The following is a 21,021-nucleotide window of genomic DNA, read 5'->3' as shown; positions in this document are numbered from 1 at the left end:
AGGGGACCTCAAGGTCACAGAAAAATCTGATTTTTTAAATAGGGGGGCAATTTCTCCAATTTTTTTATAGAAATGTTTTCTACAGTTGCTCAGACAATACTCTTTACTCTTAAAATGACTGTGGCCACCACTGCAGAGAGCTGGGCCTAGCTGTTTTGGCCACTGGGCCAGGTCAGGCTGCTATGGTCGCAGATGCTGGGAGCAGCTCAACCCCTGTTCTATCCCCAATAGGTCCAGGAAACACTTCCAAAACTTAAATATGAACTGGGCTCCCCTGTCTGAAATTATCTTGCCTGGGATCGAATGCAATAGGTAAACATGGTTGGCAACTTCTGGGCTGTGGGCAGTTGTTTGTGTTTGATTTGAAAACATATCTACTACTACTCAGATGGCAGCATTTCCATGTCTGGGAGGAAGATCAGTAGTAAAGTCTATTGCACTCACTGCCCCAGGTGCATGCGGCAAGGGGGGGGATCTCCAGGGTTTTGAGCAAGCCTTGAGCCTTCCCCAGCACCCACTTTGCCATGGGACACACCGGGCAGCTCCAGATCTGCGTGTCAGATTCAAAGTTTTCACAAAGCCAAAGTGCCCAGTCACCTTTAGCTCACGTCATCAGACCCCGAGTCTTCATTTCTCTGGCAAAAATACTTTTGGCCCATTCCACAGAACCCAGTCTTTTCCCAGCAGTGTGTCTCTCAAAAGTTCTGCTTCCTTGTCCCCTTGCGATGCTTCCAATATTCATTGGTGCGAGGAATTACACACACACACACACACACACACACACACACACACACACACACACACACACACACACACACACACACACACACACACACACACACACACACACACACACACACACATGGCTTAGCTCTCAGGGATTGAGTGTGATCATTTGCCCTCTACAGGGAATGAGTGTCTCTGGGTGGCTTGTCTGCAGGTGGCCACCTCGAGAGTCAACTGTATCAGAGTAAACACCATGTCCGCTACCTTCACACATTTGCTGTCATGCTTTAGGAGGTGGAACAAGGCATCTATGAAAAAGTTCTTTTTCCCCAGGAGATATTTAATCTGGAACTCTGCCCATTGCAATTGTTCGACAGTCATTTTATGAAGGGTTTGCCAGGCTTCCAGGTTTCTGTGATCTGTCCAGACTTCAAAAGAGCCAGGGGCACTCTCCAGTCAATGTCTGCAAGTAACCAGCGCCAGCCATGTGGCTCCTGCTTCCTTCTCCCACGCTGCCCATTTCCATTCAGTCTCTGAAAACATCCAGGAAAGGTAAGCACAGAGGTCCCTCCTCCCCTTTCTGGGGGAGTCCCTCCCCGTTGCCACATCACTGCCACCTACTAGGACCACAAAAGGCATATCTGAATCAAAGCAACAGAGACCAATTCGTTCTGGCCCTGCGGGGGCACTTCAAAAATCTCTTCCAGGAAGAAAAGAGAAAGACACAGCTCCAAAGCTTATGGCAGGGGTCCTGCTCCATACCTGCATCTGCCACGGAGTTCTGGCACCTAGCTAGGTGAGTGCAGGTCTGGCCCAAGGCCACCATGGTGAACTTCCTCAAAGATGGACTGGAGACCAAAGTGTTGCAACCTGGACACAATCACGAGTTGGATATGACTGAAAGGAGTGGGGGAGGGCTGACTGTAGGCAGGGATGAGACCCAAGGAGTGGCAAGGTGCTAGCAGTCAGGTGGTGGCGAATGGCCAAGACAGTATACCAGAGTCCAAAGGTGAAAACTTGAGGCCAAAATGGAGAGCGGAGTCACTTGGAGCTGTGTCTATGGTGCGCAGGGGGAGGCTGCATGGTAGTGGCATATCCCCACTGTGTATCGTTGTCAGCCATGATTCATCATGCATGACCACCAGGTAGGGAAGAAAGAGAGTTCTGTAAAACTGTCATGGTCCTTATCTTGCCCAGTAAAGAGTCTTGGTTTGAAATAAATCTTTATTGAATGACAAGTATCAGAATGGAAACCGAGATTCGTTGGCAGAATTAGCAATCAGCACTAAACCAGGTACACTTATCCCTCTCAACCCCACCTGCTGCAATGCAATCAGCTCCCTACCCCCATTGGTCTCTCACAGTTTGCAAGCACTGCATTGGTTACCAAGCATGGTTGTCTCCCAGGCTGAGTCCCTGAGTTCATTTGGAGCACACGGGCAAGGCTAAACTGGCCTTCACAGCAACCAAAGCAATTACAGAGCAGTGCTGGGCAAAGAAGGAAGAAACTGTTAGATAAACAATCCAGTACAGAAAGAGGGGCTGGATGTCACATCCCACCCAGCAACGATGGCACAGACAAACCAGGAAGTGACATCTGCAGAACATAATTAATAATCATAGAATCATAGAGTTGGAAGAGACCACAAGGGTAATCAAGTCCAACCCCCTGCAGTGCAGGAACACAGAGCACTTCTGACATGTTCATTCAGCCTCTGTTTAAAAACCTCCAAAGGAGGAGACTCCACAACTCTCCAAGGCAGTGAATTCCACTGTCAAACAGCCCTGACAGTCTGGAAGTTCTTCCTAATGTTTAGGTTGAATCTGTTTTCTTGCACCTTGAATCCATTACTCCGTGTCCTAGTCTCTGAGGCAGCAGAAAACAAGCTTGCTCCCTCTTCGACATGACATCCCTTCAAATATTTAAAAATGGCTATCATGTCCCCCCTTAACCTACGCTTCTCCAGACTAAACATCCCCAGCTCCCTAAGCCTCTCTTCGTAGGGCGTGGACTCCAGACCTTTTACCATTTTGGTTGCCCTCCTCTGGACCCATTCCAGCTTGTCAATATCCTTCTTAAATTGCAGCCCAGAACTGTACACAATATTCCAGGTGAGGTCTAACCAATGCTGAATAGAGAGGTAACATCATATTAGCATTATGTACCAATACATTAAGTGTAACAAACAGACTGAGTCCAGGGCAAAGTAACTACAAACAGTTCTTTATTCACTGGCTTAGACAGATCCATAGGCAAGACAGGAGAACTCTGGGCTCCCAGAGTTCAATCAGTAGTAAAAAACCAGACCATTACCCCACCTGTGCAGAGATACCGTAAACAAATAGAGTTCACACAGAATGAATCATGCTTGAATATAGCACATATACAGGCATATCTCGGCCCGGCTCGAACTCCGTGCAATCACCAAAAGAAGATTAGGCGTGTGATCGGTTGGGAACCAAGGTCAGATACACATAGCACTTGATACTAAGACTATAACAGTACACTAACAATAGAGCTACACTATATGTGCAGGCTCCAGGGACTCGGCCCTCCCACCCGGACGTCCTGAGGCAGACTGGGGGGGCGGCCGACGCAGTTCCAATGCCCCAAATGGGGCCCGAGGCGGCCTGGGGTGGCACGGCACAGGCACCAGGGACCACCCCGCTGCAGCGGCCTCAGGAAGACCGAGAGACGGCACCTGGGCCACGCACGATGGGGGCAGAGCGGGGCCGCAGTGCACCCCACAGACGGCCCCTTTAACACAGCCTCTGGAAGGCCAGTGTAAGGAACCTCAATGTAAGGAACCTCAAAGGACTCGAAATATAGCAACTGGTTTCAGTTCTTTTATTTCATAAACTTCAACGATCACAATACACGCAATGCGGATTCTGACTTTCCCGGGCTTGAGGTGTTGCTTATACGGACAATCCAGCCCCTCCCCGAACTCCCAAGCGCAGTTCCCACGGCAGAGCGAAAAACAAGCTTCAAACGCATAAGATAAGTGCAGCAAGGTTAAAGACAGCAACCATCCCGGGCACGCAGCCCAGAACGTGGAATTCGCCAAGGTCAGAAAAGCGGAGCAGAAACTAACCCCCAACCTTACAGCCAGGAGGCGGCACCCAGCCAGGCGAGAGTGGGGGCAGAGAGAAAGGAGCCAGCAGGGCTGGGAAGACAGGTGGGAGGGATGAAGAGGCAAGCAGGAGGAGGGCATTTAAGGAGGAGACAGAGGAAGCCGGGGGGGGGGGGGGTCTTGTTGTTTGGGATGGGGAAAAGGGGGAGGGAGAGAAAGGTGGGAGGAGGGAGTTCGGGACTGGAGCTACGCCGATGGAGGGGCTGCGGGCAGGGAACCAGCCACCCCCCAAACCCACATTAGGACCCTGAGGGGGTAGAAAGGGGCGGGGAACGGATGAGGGAATCCCCCCTTTGTTTTTTTGGGGGGGTTATTCGTTTAGGTTGCTACCACGGGGGTAGGAGGCTCAGGGAGGCCAGAAAAGGGGGAGGCTGAGGGCGGATGCCTTGCTCAGCCGTCCTGTGGGCACAACTACTTTTTGGCCCTCTGGGCCAAGTGGAAATGCCAGGGTCTGAGTTAGAAGACACCCAGGGCAGGGAAGGAGGGACGGAACTTACTTGTGAGAATATTATGGGGTACCTTGTCAAAAGCTTTACTAAAATCAAGTTACGCTACGTCCACAGCATTCCCTTCATCTACCAAGCTTGTCACTTCTCAAGCTGTCACATTTGGGAGGGGGGAATTCTCTGGGAGCACTTTTGCTTCTGCAGGAGCCTGATTGTCATCTGGTGCTGTCCTTGAGATTTGCAGCTGGGAAGAGCCTCCAGGCTGGACACTACGAACTCTGTTGTTCCTATGTGGAGGTGAGGAACATGCTATCCATATTATCAACTGTTCTGGCACGCTTTCGCCAGAACTGTCTTTCTTCTGTTCCTGACCTGCCTTCAATAAAATCCTTTGAGCCTCACAAGCATTTTATTGCCTGAGCAGAGGATTGACATTAAGACAGTTCTGCATTGTTAATGTTGCCAACTTCATGCACCCATCACCGGCTGAAGTTGCGCACATTTTATCGGCGATTATGGCTTTTTTCTAGGGAATCTCAGGCATTCCTCAACAGAGGACTGACAGCCCTACTTTTGAGGACTATGTTGAAAAATTTGTAGAGGAAGACCTGGACTTAGAGGCCTTGAAGTCTGAAATTGCTACAGCAGCCCCCACTGAACGACGATCTCTCAATGTGCGATGGAAAACACCCAGCATTGGAAGGGGGGTGACTCTGACCTCACGGCTGAATGAATCTTGCACTCCTGATCGGGGAGGATTAGATGATACCGCCATGAAGTGGACTGATCCTGGCAGGGGAACGCAGCCCTACAGTTCGTAGAGACATGCTCTGAGCACCAGAAAAGCGTGTCGTGGCTTACCCAACCGGTAGAAACTGCTTATGACTCTGGTTCAGACTCCAAACCCTCAAGTGACACCATGAGACAATCTGGGTGGTGGAACCAAGAGAGAAGAGAGTACGAGGCCAAGATTCGCAAATTGGGCCATGAAATAGAGCTGCTCCAGATCCCAGCGCAGCTGGCAGAAGCAGCTTGCGCTCCGAACACAGGTGGTATTCAGGTTGGACCCGCTACCGTCACCACTGGTACCCATGCCAGCACCCAGACAGAAGGTCAGGCCGGTACCCAGACAGGAGGGATAGTGCCTCCTCCACCCTTGGGGCAGCACCCCTTATTCCAACCAGGACAGCCGCACCATCCACCCCTGTACTGCCAGCACAGGCCCATGTGCTTAGTAGACAACTGAATGTGCAATTCGATGGCACCCCTAACCATCTGCCTTACTTCCTGGTGCAAGTGGATGCCCATATGCAAGACAATGGTAGGCAATATGCCAGTGAGGTTGAACGGGTTCATGATGTGGGAGCTTTACTGAAGGAGACTGCAGCGGACTGGTATGTGGGATTGTTTCATTGACAGGCTCCTGACCTCTGCTCACTCCAGCAGTTTGTGATGGCCTCACGTCAGTGCTTTGAAAGCCCTTTCTTGGGAGAGCAAGCTGAGCGAGACATTTTTATGTATGTGCCAGGGGAAAAAATGTTTGTGGAATTTTCCAAGAGCTTTCGGGCTTTAGCTAGCAAAATACCCAATTGGCTGGAACAGGTATTGGTGCATGCCTTCAAGGAGGCTTTACATCCTGAACTTCATTGCTGGTCATTGATGAGAAGTAACCCAGATACCCTTATGGAGTGGATAGTGATGGCCGGTGAAGCAGAGATGAGAATGACGGATGCTCAGAGTTAGGATACCAAGTCCTCTCTTGGCCACCATCCAGGGCAGGTGGTCCCAGCGGGACCTTGTAGAGTTGTCAGTCACCAACCTTCCTAGCCTGAAGAGACCCCATATGCCCTTAGTCGCCAGCTGGATTTCTGCCTTTCCTGTGGATAAAGTGGTCATTTAGCCTCCACTTGTCTGGCCAAACCAGCAGCTAAAGGCCCGCCCCAAATGCGATCATCCAAGCCTACAACTTCTAAACCAAGCCAACCTAAGAATGGGATTTCAAAGGTCATATCCATCTCCCACCCCCCCACCCCCGATTCCAATGACAAGGTGATGGGAGTTGGATTTGTTGCTGAAGTGGTCAACCTGGATCCACCTCCTGACGCTACCGGGGAGGGGGGTGAGTGCCGACAGGGGACCCCGATACTGTCCATGATTTTCACCAGCTCCCCAAAAGGAACCAGGATGATGGTTCAGGCACTGGTGGACTTGGGATGTTCACATTGTCTCATGCATCCCAGTATAGTTGAGGGGTTAGGTCTTACCCCAACCCTCCTTCGCAGACCCATCCAATTTACCCAGATGGACAACCGCCCAATGGAAGGGCTGGCGGTGACTTTCAAAACCAAAAAGTGCGCCCAACATTGGGAACATTCCGGTTTTATCATTGGCAACGTAGCTAAATACCATGTGATCCTGGGGATGCCCTGGGTGGAGGAACATGGGTGGATCGCATTAAATGGGCGGATCGCATAGCGAGGTTCACTAATCCTCCTTGCAGCAGTCATGTATGTTCTAGCCCCCCCATAAGCTTAAGTGAGAAAGAGGGGGTGGCCGCTTCTTTGGAGGGTCTGTCCGGAACAGCTACCAGTATCCCGCCACCTTACTGGGATTTGAGTTGGGTGTTCAAAGAAAAGGAATGTGATTCGTTGGCCCCACACCATAAAGCTGACTGTAAAATAGAATTGGTTCCTGGTGCAAATATGCCCAAGGGGCTCCTCTATCCCATGAGTCCGGTGGAGGATGCTGCACTTCGGGAATTTTTGAATAAAAACTTAGCTCGGAATTTTATTCGGAAGGCCACTAGCAGCTATGACACTCTGGTGCTATTTGTTAAGAAGGACGGATCTCTTCGGTTAAGTTTGGATTATCGAGGTCTCAACGCCATCCACTAATCAAAGACTTGTTGGCCAGTTTGGGAAAGGGGTGCTTGTTTACTAAACTGGACTTATGGGAAGCCTATTACTATTACTAGGTTAGAATAGCAGAAGGCTTTGAACATTTGACAGCTTTTAATATTCGCTATGGCCAGTTTGAGTAGTTTTTTCTGTTTGTCACGTAGAATTTATATGGAAAGTCTTGTCTATTCCTCCATTATTTCTTCCTTTATTCCTGTTGATTGGGCTAACTCTGTTATAAGCACTGTTTAATATCTTGACCTTCACACTCAGGAATTACTCTAAAATGGGTCGGGCTTCCGGTTGGGTCGCGACGAAACTAGCCGCTCCCGGGGGAGTGTGCACTCCGAGCCTGTTTTCTTTTTTAAAAAAAACACCCTGAAAGTGGTTTTCAGCTCCCCTGGAAAAAAGGGGGAGACTTGGCGCAAGTTCAAGCTTCCAAAAATCCTAAGGGTCTCAGGTTAAAGAAACTGAGACGCCGTGAAGGAAGGGAAGAAGCACACCAACGAACGGGCAGGACGGAGGAGGGCAATAAAGCCATTAGCAGAGCGACCTAATTGCCTCTGGCAGAACAGAAAACAGAGAAAAGGTTTGGCTGATAAATTGACTGCCAGAGGAACCTCATTATTGGCACCGGTGAGAAAAAAACCAGGAGAAAGAAAAGAGCTCTGTAGAAACAACAAAAGAGAAGACGCTGGGGAAATCCCGTACTGACCACCCAGAGTGAGTAAACAGCGAACTTACGGTGGCTAAAGAGGAGGGTGGAACGGGAGAAGAGCGAAACGGGAGAGGAGTGTTCGGCCAGCTCATTCCCTGTGTAGCTTAAAAAGAATTGTTTATAAGAGGCACTTGGCAGTTTGCCAGAATAAACAAGCGGAAGCAGGGAAGTGCGGAGAACACGGTTGATCCCGGAAGAGAAAAGAGGATGTTTAAAAACCATAGAGAAACAATAGAGAAAGGAAGAGCACAGAGCTTGCGCAGAAAGAGGAAGACGAATAAGCAATGAACTGCGGGGAAAGGATGGAAGGCTAAGTAAAAAACGGAGGCAGTTTAGAAGAGGCAAAACCTCCCCCCCTTCTTTTCATTCCTTCTTTAAGAAAGAGCTCCCTTTGGCAGAAAAAAAATAGAAAGGCACAATGGCAACAAGGAATAATGCCAAGAAGGGGGTTCAAGACTTAAAAGACTTGAAAACTCCGGATAAAAACGGTGATGATATGAATAGCAAACTGGAAAAAATGACTGAGATGATGGCTCTAATGCATGAAGACACGAAAGAGACAATTGTTACATTCCGGGATGAAATTAAAGATGGATTTACCAAACTAGAAAATCGGCTGGATAAGATGGAATCAGAGCTGACTGGAGTAAAAAAAGAACTTAACCAACTGAAGAAAATGGAAGAGAGTATTATAGAGATGAAACATGAAATTAAGATAGCAAACAACAATATTGCTACCTTGGATGTCAGAACAGGAATAGTAAAGAATGGAATAGAAGAAGTCAAAAACCAGATGCCCTATTAGAATTAAAGATGAAAGAAAATGTACTACGGCTGAGAGGCTGTGAAGAGACAGAGGACGAGGACTTGAAGGTTATAATTGTGGAAGCAATTGCAGAACTGTTATCAGTAGGAAAAGAAGAAATTTGGGATGCCATTGATAAGATCTATAGAATAAACTCTAGAGTTGCAAGAACTAGAAAATTACCCAGAGACATAAATGTAACATTTACAAAGAAAATTCTACAGAGATGAGATCCTTCAAGCCCATGCGAGAAAAAGAAGCTTACAGTAGGACAAAAACGAGTGATCGTCCTCAAAGAGAGATACCAGCACATATACGTAGAAAAAGGAAGGGCTACTCAACCAATAGTGTCCTGGCTGAATGAGAACAAGATTACCTTCAGATGGTTACAACTGGAAGGATTCTTACCTTTACTCCATAGAACTTTAAACTCCTAATTACAGTGGATTCGGGCTTTTGGAAAGGGAATGGACAATTTTTCTGGAACAATATAAGAAGAAGATAACGAAGGAGTAAATAAAAGGAGGAAGGAAGGAAGGAGGAGAAGTATACTTTTAAATATCCTTAAAAAAAATTTTTTTGCTTTCTTTGAATAATTTATTAATGTATAAGAATTGATTTGTAATTAATGGGTTGGCTAAAGGAATATAGAAGTTATTAAATACTAGGGTTTTGCTATGAATGAAATAGTAAAATGATATTAAGACTATGTAATCAGAGAAATGAATATGATGGCCATATGAAATAGAGAAAGAGGGAAGAAAAAAGAGAGAAAAAAAGGGGATAAGAAACAAACTATAGATTATTAAGGGGAATGGATTTAAGTTAAGTAAATGGAAAGGGGGGAGGGTATAAATATACATATAGAGAGAAGGGAAGAATTAATCAATGGTTTCCCTTTTTCTCCTTTGTTTTCCAAAATTACCTCTTCTAGGCTGTATCCTTCATGTACAAAAAACCCCATAACATTAGGTATTAGACTATAGATTTTTGGTTGTTTTTTTTTTACTCTTTTTCCTCTCTTTAAAAAAAATGTCGATACTGGATATAATATCGTTAAATATTAATGGGTTAAACAATCCAGGTAAAAGGAAACAATGCTTCTGTTACTTAAAAAAACAAAAAGCGGGTATAATATGTATTCAAGAGACTCATTTAAAAGAGAAGGATAAAAAGTACCTGCAGCAAGACAATATTGGGGTTCTGTTCTGTAACTCATTACAGCACAAAAAGAAAAAGAGGTAGCATTTTTTATAAAAAGATTCCTCAACCCTAAAGAGAGATAATACTAAAATGATGGGAGAGGAAGAGTTATTGGGTATTGAAGTGACAATTAACAGAAAGAAAGAGTTTTTAGTAGTCAGGATCCTACGCACTTTTAAGCAGAAAGAAATCAAATTTCTATAAAGAACTTAGCAAAATGAACTAGCACAATATATGTATCACGAGATGTAATAACTATTAGGAGATTTTAATGGACTAACTGAGATCCCAAACTAGACAAAAGGAGGGAGGAAGGAAAGAATTTTAACAAATTACCAAGATCTTTTTTTCCAATTAAGTAAGGAATCTGAAAAATTAAAAAAAGATGTATGGAGAGAGACACAGGGACAGGCAGAAAGATTATTCATTTTTATTCAAAGAGAGACATAACTCCTTCACAAGAATTCGACACTTGATCTGGGCTTTTACAAAAGAGGAACTAATCATAGAAACATAAAAAAATATAAAAATACTTACCAAAGGTCCTAGGAGATCCCACAACTTAATATTATGGCGATATTGCTTTAAAAAAAAAAAAAAAATATTAGATATTGGATTAATAATAATGTATTGAACAATAAGGATTTCTACACTTAAAATGCAAAAAAGATATAGAAAAGAGTTCTTCATTATAAATGATACCCCAGATATAGAAGATGCTGTAATATAGGACACAAGTAAGGCATATGCAAGAGAGGGTCACAATAAGACAACAGGATAATCGCTCAAACAAAACAACAAAAGAGATACAAAAAAATTAAATATGTCTAAATGAGGAATTAGGGAACTTGGAGAAAGGAATTTAAAAGAAGACCAGGAAATAAAAAAAAATCGATGAAGTGAGATAGAAAGAACAAAAAGCGAAAATTAAAGGATTGTTGGTAGAAAGAGACATGATATTAAAAAAATGAGATACCTCAGACAAAGAGAGAATTTGAATGGAGGCTTAAATAAACCGGAAAATGGCTAACGTATAAATTGAGAAAGAGAGGGAGAGAGACAGGAGGGATAATCGCAGCTTAATTGAGAAAAGGATAAAATATGTTAGAAAAGATGAAAGGAGAAGATATAGAAAGGTGCTTAACACTAAGTTTATATAAAAATTATATACAGGAGGCAAATAAAAGACCGTGATGAAAAAAGAGAGGAAATAGAGAACATTTTTTAGAAGATATTGAAGTATTCCAATAGCTGAGAGAGAAGTAATAAATGAATTAAAACAAACCAATAACAGTAGCTTAGAAATACAAGATAATATAAAACAACTAAAGAAAGATAAGTCACTGCAGGGCCAGATGGACTTTACAGAAAAAATATTATAAACAATTAAGCAAACAGTCCTGTTATTACTCTAAATGCAAGAAAAGGTTTTCTAACAATATAATGGAAGCGGAAAAAAACTCGCCCAAATCATGGCTGGAAAGCGGAGATAACTTTGATTCCAAAGAAAAAAACTGAGAATATTAGAACCAAGTAAGTTTAGGCCGCAGTTCTTTGCTCAATTCCAGGATTATAAAATTATTTACAAAAAAATTTTAATTTGAAAGATTAAAAAAAAAATATCATTAGGGGGAAATATGTAAAAAATGCAAAGAGAACCAAGAATTAGAGGATTTATCCCGGGAAGACAAGCAAAAAAACAATTATCAAAGAACAGTAACTAGACATCATTGAATATGCAGAGAAAAAAACTCAACTTGACAAAGAGCTAGCTCTGAGTATTCCTAGATGACATTTTAAGAAGCATTTGACAGAGTGTAAATTGGAGTTTTATGCTAAAAAGGGATTAGAAAAAAAGAGGAATAATAGAGTCCATTCCTTAAAAATGCAATTAAAGCCATTTACCATACACAAACAGCAAAAATTAGAATAAATAACCAACTATCCAAAAAAATTAATATAACTAAAGGAACTAGACAAGGTTGTCCACTTTCCCCACTTCTTTATTTATATTATATATAGATATATTCGACCAAAAAAGAGGAAATTCCGAGAAAGGAAAAAAAAAAAATATGGAAAGGGACTAAAAGTAAAAAAAAGAATCAAGCGATATAGAAGTATAAAGAGAAGCATACATGCGAGATGAGTTTAGTATTGATTATAGAAGAGACCCTATAGAGAACGTTCCCAGAGTAAAACAATATTTTAGAAAAAAATTTGGGAAACTAGCAGGATTAAAAATTAACAACCGATAAAAAAAAGCGAAGAGCGCTTGTTGCTTTAACCTAAAACAGAAAGAGATGGAAAGAGATTTTTAACTTAAAAAACATGTGAATTTGAAATAGCTTGAACAAAAGTGAAATATTTAGGGTATATAGAGTTAAGGAGCGAGAAATAATAATCTGTTTGAAGATAATTATGGGAAAATCTGGCATAAAAAATTAAACAAGATTTAGAGCAGTGGAGGATTGTTTCTATCATTATCTGGGAGAATAAGCGGTGATTAAGAACAATGTTTTACTGAAATTAATGTATTATTACCAAAACCTGCCAGTAATGTATTATCAGACAAAATATTTACCACAAAATGGAAGTTGATTATCAACAAGTTCATATGGAATATGGCAAACGAAATAGAATTAAATATTTACAAATGATTAAGAAAAAAATTAGATGGGGGCTTTGCACTACCAGATTTAAAACTGTATTACGAAGCATGTGCGATAGCGTGGATAAAAGAATGGATAGAACTGTCAAATATTAATATACTTACCTTAGAGGGCTATAACCTGTACAGGGGATGGCATGATTTCCCTCTTCACACTATATAGAAAGAAAAGAAAAAATTATAGTAATTTTAACTCACAATTAATTAGAAAATCATTAGCCAGAGTATGGCTAAAATATAAAAATTGGTTCTATGATAAGATCCCCCTATGGATCTCTAGAGTAGAGTCTTTAAAATTAAAAGAATTCAGAGAAAACGAAAGATGGGAAGATTACAAAGAATTGTTAAAGATAGAAGACAGAGAAGTAAAATTGAAAGAAAGAGAAGATATTAAAATTCAGGGCAAAATGTGCCAATGGTTCCATTATATACAATTATGAGAAACATTTAATAAAGACAAAGAAAAAGGGGGTTTCCAAACAAAAAAGAATGAATTCGAAAAGGCAGTGTTGGAAGACACCAAAAAAACAATTCAAAAAGTTTATAATCTGCTGTTGAGTTACAAGACAGAGCCAGAGAACGTAAGCGAGAACATGATTAAATGGGCTCAAGATATCGGGAGGAATATATTAATAAAAGAATGGGAGAAGCTATGGAGGAATAACTTAAAATTTACTTTGGCAATGGATCTAAAAGAAAAAAATTTTAAAATGTATCATCGATGGTATTATACCCCAACGAAGTTATATAAAATGAAAAGCGTGAATAATGATAAATGTTGGAAGTGCAAAAAAAGGCCTGGGACGTTTAAACACATGTGGTGGGAGTGCAGTGTAATAAAGAAATACTGGGAAGAGATAATCAAAACCATGGAAGAAATCCTAAAATTCAAAATTCAAAGAAGAGCTGAGATTTTCCTTCTCGGTCTATACAATGACAATAATAAAGATATAAAAAATAATAATAAATTGTTTTTTTACCTAATTATGACAGCAAGAATAGAAATTGCTAAATACTGGAGAGAACCTATAGCCCCAAATATAGAAGAATGGAAAATACCAAGTAATGGAAGCGGACAAATTAACTTGTATGATAAAAGACGAATCCGATAAATTTAAAAGAACCTGGAAACCATACATTGAATACCTAGATAAAACAGTATAATATAGAAAACAATAGGAAAAAAATTATATATAGAGAGAGAGTGGTAATGTAAGTGAATAACAGATCTGTTCTCTTTCATTCAACGAATCTCTCTTTTCATAAACTTACATTTTGATTTTCAAGGAAGACAGACATGGAAGAAGATAGACCGCAGGAAGAACATTTTAAAAAAAAAAAGGAGATCTGAACTTAAGATCAAGAAGAAGATAATGACGAACAACATTGATTAATATGCTATTATCATGTTTAAATGGCTTACTGAATACTATAATTTGATAGATGACAATGATGTTTAGTAATAAATAATGGATATATAAGATGGAATGTTGGAAAGAGGAAACTATTAAAGAAAATGTAAATATAGAGATAAGTTCAGTATCAGAAGTATTATTATTTTCCAGCAAATATGTACATGGCAGGGTAATAAATATAGAAAAGGAAGTAGACCTGGAACTAGAGTACTACATACACGGAGCTAATTGATGAGGTAGAAGAGCCCACCTTAGAAATAGGTAGAGCCTAATAGAGACCTTAAGGGGTCCTTAAGGCCAGAAACTATGGCAGAATCATCGATGTAGTATTTTATAAGTTAGATTTAAGATTGATGTATATGCCAACGTGATGTATGTAATGGACATAAGATATCAATGTTAGATATCTATGATAAGTTGTTAATCTTGTCTTTGTTTTGTTTTTAACAAACTTAATAAAATTTCTATTAAAAAAAAGGAATTACTCTAAAATGCAAGGAATCCTCTCTTTGTTGATACTCCAACATAGCAAGCTGATATTAAAGTTTCTCATTTTCTTCCTCAAGGTGTACTACCTTTTGGTCAACACAATTTTTCTCCGTACCCTTTTGGTCAACAATTTCACTTGTTCTTCTTACCCTTAAATTCCTCCTCTAATTACTTATTACTTACTTACTAAATCAATAGCTTCAATTTTGTTTGTATCCTTATTCACTGTAAAGGATTCAATGGTGTTGATGGTGAAGTAACCTTGAGTGCATTCCACAGCCCGGGCGATGGGCCAGCTTCTTCGGCGGAGACCTTATCTCTGCGCGGGAGATGAGGACTCCGTTCCCATGGGAAGCAGGAAGGGGGGATGGGGTGAATGGTGTTATAACCTGTGCTTCTGGCGGGAAGTGTCATTCCTGCCACTGCGTGTACTTGAGCTTTCTAAGATGTCTTAATAAATGGACTTTTAATCCCAAAAAGCCTTTTATTTCTGCTTCTATGGAATTCCTTACATTGTGGCAGGAATCCTAATACATCTATATTCCTAGTGCAGTGGACCTCTGGTGTCTTGACATGGAGAGGTTGAATGTTCTCACCGGAAGGAGTGCGAGCGTAGCCCCCAAAAGAGGAGCTCCGACCTTTCCCTTCTTCTGGATCTGGAGGCACCCGGCAGGAGGAGCAGGCTACTCGCTTTCGCAGGTGGCTCTTTCTGCGCCCCCTCGGGGTTATCAGCTTTGCACGAAGTCTTCTTTACTCCCGTTAGAGCGAGGGGCCCGTGGCTTAACGACTCCTAGGGACTTCCATGGAAACGCTTTGGGGCTGTGTATCTATGAATTCAGCCATACAGCCTGTGGATCGGATCTCTACCAGCTCTGATGTGGATTACAAACCCTCAGATGCAACCTGTCATGGAAGAGGCAGACCTGACCACCGCCTTTCATGCGGCAACCCAGGAATCCATTGAGCGGTTCCTGGACTCGCATTTTGGTGATGCTCCCAAAAAGAACCACGTGGCACAGCACTGGGCCCGGCCCATCCAAGGACTTACCGGGACTAAACCTGGAATTGGGAGGGGTATCCCCTGCATTACGCTGTCCCAAACCGGACCCCCTGATCCACAGTCCCGGGACAGCTGCACCGCGACCTGAGGAGTGCCTTTCGAGGGGAGCCACGGTGGCTCTCTGGCTGACTACTGGTGTCTCCGAAGATGTCATAGCTTCCAGATGAAAGAGAGAAGGAGTCCAGAGAAGAAAGCTCTGCACTCCCGGCGGATCTGTTCCCTCTCCTTCGAAGGAGACCTGGGATGAGGAAGTAGGCTGACTCTTTTGAGATACCCAAGAAGCATGGACCCAGTGAGCGTCAGCTATGGGAGGGAGGGAGCGAGGCACAGTTGCAACAAAAGCGCTTGCTGAAACCTGCAGAGGACGACCGAACGGCAGCTTAGCGCAAAGAAGTCCAACTCGAGGTTGGACCGTGCCAAAGATCGCGCTCAACGACAATATGCCCAGAATCTGTCAGTCCATGATAAAGGTCCTGGAACACTCCAGACTGGATTTCATAACTGCTTGACAGCCAAAGCAGCGTTCAGGCCCTGCATGCGATAAAGTGAGGCTCACTGAAGCCCTTAAAAGCCCAGGACCCGTAACTTCGGCTAAATTGGAGCGAGAGAAAGCTGCTTTTGCATCGCGCGCTTCAGGATGCATTGACCCACGCAAGGAGAGGGAGCTGGCTGGGCGTTGGGAGAGGGAGCTAAGGAGGGCAGCAGTTACCAGGAACCCCAAGTTGGAGTCTATGCTGTGTTACTGATCACGCCGGATTGCCAGGGGGCCACCGTAATGGGTCCTTGCCACCAAACGCCATGGCGGCATCGCCAGCACCCCTCGATTCCGGCATTTCGTGCATAACAGCTGCCTTCCGCCCAACCTGCCACCACCTGCCTTGGCGCAGCCACCACCCTTCAGCAGGCACCAAGAGAGCCGTTGAGCGGAGACTACTATCGCCCTCTTGATACCAGCCCGCTTTTTTTTTTGATGGGACCGCTTCCAGAACTTCCCTACTTCATTTTGGTGGCAACTCAATGCCCACTTTGGAGAGACTATGGGATGATTTATATGCCGGTCTGTTTTTCGAAAAAAATCACGGGACATCGGCTCCCGTCCTGGATGGGGAGCAGCAGCCGACTGGTTCGTGACTCTTTCTAGATTTGCAGGATGAAGACTCTCGCTCGTGACGCAGCGACACTGACCGCGATTCCTCCAAACCTTAAGGCTAGCTTCCAAAGATCAAAACGGTGAGAATGAAGCTATCCGCACCATCAAAACTATCCAGCAAGGCAACCGCCCGTTTGCAAGAACTTTGCCCGTGAATTTGGTCGCGGCGGCTGCTTTCGACTTCCTCCCTGAGGTGGCCTGAGCGCGATGAAATCACGAATACTTCTCCGGATGCTGTGGGCGGCAAGCTCGCGTGAAACTGTGTTTCTTTAATTCGGGTCCCTCAGTTTATTACCAGATTGGATCCAGTTGGGATCCCCAGGTGGCATCTCGTTTGGAATACGCTTCGTGTCGGGTGGGTCATGCCCGCCCAAAACCCACTACTGTGTCCACTCTCAAGTCAAAGCCCGAAGCTGCCCCTACCGAAACCACCTCCGAACGCCGTTAAGCGCCGACTGGGATTGTGGTCTTTACTGCTGCGGAGGGCCAGGTCATCTAGCCGCCAACTGCCCCAAGAAACAGGAAAAACCAGCATCCGCTCAGTTCCTCACAGCACCCCGTCTGCCAAACCACCACGCGAGGTTTCAGGGCCGCGCCCATGCGGGTTAGATCTAAAGCTGGGTCATCGAAGTGCGACCCAGAGGAGGGGAAGCAGACTGTTTGCCAACTTTCTTCCGCCCCCCCAATGGACGCGGGCCCGACTCTCTGGCCAGCGGTGCGAGTGAAGGCAGCGCATCCCATTACTGTCCAAGCATTTCCTGGCCAACCCGCTAAACACACTCTCGCGCATCTTAGCCTCGGCCCCTTGTGGATTCTGGCATGCTCCCACTGCTTAATGCGGCCCCAGGTGGCAGAGGAGCTAAGAGTCTGGACCAAATTCCTAGCCAAGCCTTAATACCATTCACCCAAATGGGCGGCAGCCCCTTAGGAGCGAAGGACCGGCCAGTACAAAACACAGCGGTTCTCCTCCGTTGCGCCGACCATTGGGGGAGAGAATTGGATTTTATCTTGGCACCAGTGGCCCAAACTACTCCACATAGTTTTGGGCATGCCTTGGATTTACTATTACATGAACCAAAGTTCATTTGGAAAGAACGGAGTCTTACCCAGAATTTACCCCAGCCCTCCCTGCGGTGAACACATGAACTGGGGTGGGAAAAGCCAACTTCTCCTGACACACCCCTCCCTGGCTTCTTCAGCGATTGCTCGATCTTGGCTTGGCATCCCACCTGCATATCATGAGTCTAGCCAAGAGTTTTTCAGGAGCAAGAATGCGATCCAGATTGCCACCTTACAGAGACACTGACTGCAAAATTGTTATATACAACCAGGCGCTTAACCTACCCAAAGGTAGAATCTATCGCATGGAGTCCCAATGAGGAGAAGGAACTCCGATGCCTTCTTGGACAAGAACCTTGCTTTCAGCGGGTTCATGCAGTGAGCTAATTTCCAAACACACACCGCACGCTTGCCTTCGCTTTGTTTGGCAAAAAGAAAGATTCAGGTCCCTTCACGGGCTTTGCAATAGATTATCGTCGAAGGTCTTCAACGCGGTCTCCCCTGTCCAATAAATATCCTTTGCCTTTGATCAAGGACCTTTTAGATGCACTTTCGGCAAAGAGGGCGATTTTTTACCTAAATTGGACTTGAAGAGAAGCTTACTACAGAGTCAGAAGAATTGCTGAAAGGCTACTTATGACACTTGATCATGCGTTTAACACAGAAGTTTGGACAGTTTAGCGGATACTTAATAACGTACCATTCGGGTATGAGTAAATTTAGGGTCCCCCGGGGCTTTATAGCCCTATATCAACGAAGTTCTTCTATGATTTATTGTACAAAGGGAGTTGTAGGTAGCATACTTAGATTGGCGTTTTAATTTACTCACAAACCATGGAAAGAGCATGAGACATTGGTTCGGGAGGTATTGAAACAACTTGCTCGGCATTAACTCTCTCTTGCCAAACTTCTCCAAATGCAGTTTTCACCAGACTTCCATTGGACTTCTTTGGGTTACGGATCTCAGCAAGCCGAGGAAAGCTTGAAAATGGATCCCGTTACTAAAATTGGCCGCCAGTCCTCCAAATGGCCATGCCCCCCACCAAACCGCAAAGAACTCAACCCCTTTCTGCTTGGTTTTGCTAATTTCTATAAAGTGACTTCCCTGGAGCATACCCCAATTCGCTGAACTGACTCTCCCCTCTCACAGACCTCTTCACGCACTAAGGGTAAAAAAGATCCACTGTCCACTAAGCCGGGGCCCCCCCTTTCCTGGTCTGAAGAGTGTCAAACAGCCTTTCAGCTCTTAAAGTCTGCTTTACACCACCCGAACCTATCCTAAAGCACCTGTTAGATCTCCCGCTTTTGTGGTTCCATTGGATGCCTGGGACCAAAGCACTTGGGGGGGCAGCCCTGTTGCAGAAAAAATAAAATGAAGATGGTAGGCTCGGTTCCGTGTGCTTATTTGTCTAAGAATTCTCTGGTGCTGAAACTCAACTGGACTGTGTGGGAGATGCGAGACTCGCGTGCCATCAAAGTGGCACTCCACTTGGCAGCCACTGGCTGGAGAGGGAGCCAAACACCCCTTTCAGGTTTGGTCGACGGATCATAAAAACTTTGGCAGCTCTTTTTCCACCCCTCAAGATGTCTGCAAAACAACCCACGTTTGGGCGCGATTTCTTTCTCGTTTCTCGCTTCTTTACAGTCCATTTTTTCCCTGGAAAAACCAATAGAAACGCTAGCTGGCAGCGGCTCTACCGCGCACCTAACACCGGGGGGGGGGGGGGGTGGAGCTGCCCATACTACGAGACATTCCACAAGCACTGTTCTTTCCCCTCCCAGTTGGGGTTGGCTGTCACCCGATCTCAAGCTGGTTCAAACGCTCGGGCCTCCTCCACCCCCCATTCCTAGCCTTCGTCTCTCCTTTCCTGCGGGAACCTTTCGAAGAAGCGGGGCTGCCAACCGAAACCTTCAGCGGAAGAAAGTGACTCCCAATTGCGGTTTGGAGAATTAGGTTTGGCGGAGGGGGGACTGTTAGTGCGATGCCTCTCCCCTCCGCCAAGCAGGTTCTTGAAGCTTGCCCGCGATGCCCGATTGACTGGACATTTTGGCTTTTTTAAAAACTCTGCATTTTAGCCCGCCCGGCAGTTTCTGGTGGTAGCGCCAATGCGCCAAAGACGATGAGGCAGCCACATTAAGGGCTTGCTCAGTTTGTGCAGAAGCCAAAACCATCCCGCTGGAAAGCCCCATGGGCTGTTGCAACCTCTCCCGGTGGCCTCCCGCCCTCCTTGGAAGTCATCTCCCATGGATTTTATTACAGATTTGCCCAGAAAGTCCTTTGGCAACACGCGGTTTATGGGTGGTGGTAGACTTATTTTCTAAACAAGCCCATTTTATTCCATAAAAGTGCGTCCATCCCCTCGCTCCCTAAGTTGGCTAACTGACTGTTCATTCCAACATATTTACGCGTCTCCATTTCCGCCCCATTAACAGGTGGTCTCCGACCCGCGGCCCACAATTCATCTCAAAGTTCTGGAAGCGTTTTTTAGGGTTGTTGGGGGCCGCCCGGCTATCCTTACCGCCATTACCCGTTCAAAGTGGCGGTGAGGCGGAGAGAACAGCGAACAGAACCCTGCAGGGCGAGTATTTACGTTGTTACACCAACTACCACCAAGACAATTGGTGCGAAAGGCTTATTCCGTTTGCAGAATCGCGCCTACAACTTAATTGCAGTTCATAGTAGTACAAAGAAACCCCTTTGAAATTATTGTCTGGTCGCTCCGCTTTCCAATCCGTTGCCACAACTACCAGCAGCAGCTTTGGACCCCCCCAGAGTTCTCTAACAGTGGATTTCATCCCTAGCCGAGGGATGGAAAAGCAGTCCAAACACGGCTTTTACAACAAGCACAAGGACTCCTCTAAAACTGCAAGCCCGGATAAACACCTTCAGTTTTTCCTCTCGCGTGTGTAGGCTCCTAGGTGTATGTTATCTACAAAAAAAATCTCAGAGGCGTGCATAAATACTCCAAACTTGGCAAAGATTTGTGGGACCATTTCAGTGATTACTAAAGTGATTAAATGATGTCACTGCTCGCTTAGATTTGCACCTAACTCTCTTAGTAACATTCATCCTGTCTTCCATTTCCAGCTTGCTCCAAGGAGGCTCCCGCTTCCGATGCCTGGCACTACGACCAGCTGGTAGGGGCCCCAATCGACTATTATTGATGGTCGCACAAGCACTCACTGAGAGTGACGCTTATTCACTGGACTCTCGCTTTTAATCGCATAAGCGGCTTGCAATGGCCCAGTCT

General features: G+C 44.8%; 1 protein-coding gene across 7 annotated transcripts in view; it reads left to right on the top strand.

The window, feature by feature from the left end:
- CTNND2 (catenin delta 2) overlaps positions 1 to 21,021 on the top strand; it is a 655,193-nt gene that overhangs the window by 531,113 nt on the left and 103,059 nt on the right. The gene's annotated exons all lie outside the window — the stretch shown is intronic.

Source organism: Sphaerodactylus townsendi, linkage group LG09, assembly GCF_021028975.2.
Source record: "Sphaerodactylus townsendi isolate TG3544 linkage group LG09, MPM_Stown_v2.3, whole genome shotgun sequence".
In the NCBI taxonomy this organism is placed as follows: Eukaryota; Metazoa; Chordata; class Lepidosauria; order Squamata; family Sphaerodactylidae; genus Sphaerodactylus; species Sphaerodactylus townsendi.
The sequence above is the reverse complement of the archived record's forward strand: the minus strand, read 5'-3'. Positions and strand labels throughout refer to the sequence as shown.